This window comes from Athene cunicularia, assembly GCF_003259725.1.
Source record: "Athene cunicularia isolate RWA chromosome 15 unlocalized genomic scaffold, athCun1 chr15_part1, whole genome shotgun sequence".
NCBI lineage: Eukaryota > Metazoa > Chordata > Aves > Strigiformes > Strigidae > Athene > Athene cunicularia.
In genome coordinates, this window is record NW_020799121.1 from 4,169,490 (window position 1) to 4,170,470 (window position 981).

A 981-nucleotide genomic window follows, 5' to 3' on the forward strand; every position below is an offset into this window, starting at 1 on the left:
CCCGGGCAGAGCCGCCGCTGGGCACCGCGGTTGAGCCCGCGCGGCAGCAGCAGGTACGCGGGGCCCAGCCCGCGCCCGTCCCTGCCCGCGGCGCAGCGGGGAGGGTGGCCAGGCTGACCCCTAAGTCCCGGCGCAGTTTCTTGCTCATTCAGCTTGACGGAGTCGTGCCAAGCTCCAGCCTCTCTCCGCTGCCACACGAGTTCAGCCACATAGTGACGGCTCCTGGAGCAGGTCTGTGCACTCTCTGCTCTTTGGCAACCCGGCCCGCGTGGCTGGAGGAGCTCTGCGAGGAGCAAATGAATACTGGTGAAGCTAGAGCCAGAGGAGAGTTGTAGCCTCTCCTGCCTGCACTGTGCATCACTCTGAGACAAGGCACTCGTCTACATCTGTGGCTATGGGAGCAGAGCAGGGCACAAAACCTCTGGTGACAGTTGCTGTGAGCCCCTCTCATTGCAAGAGCGTATCACAGGGTCCCAGGCACGTGCCACTGTGCTGCTAAACGCTCCCCACACACATCTTTGGCTCCATTTCTTCCAGCATGAGTCTCCCCTGTAGCCTCTCACTGCCTAGAACAAGGTATTGGCAGCTCTCAGGTCAGTGCCATCCTCATCTGACCCTTCTTCCCCTTCTCTCATAACTGCTTTTCCAGATGCTAATACACCTCACCTCCCTCCTGGAGAGGAACCAGGACACCTTTGCTTTAACAATACTTTGCAATAGTATCTTTCACTACATGGGCTCATCCCAAGGCCCATGGCTGCAACTCTGAATTAAATTCATCCTCTGCCTGTTAGCTCTGCCAAACCACTATTCACCCACTCCATTTCCTGAGCTGGGTCAGTGACACTGTCCTGTCTCCTGGCCCTGTACCCAGGCACACCAACACACAACACCAGAGACATGGCACCCACCCCTGGGAACTGAGCCACACAGCATCCCAGCTGTGGCAGCAGAGCAGCCCCAGCTCCCGCAGCCACCGGT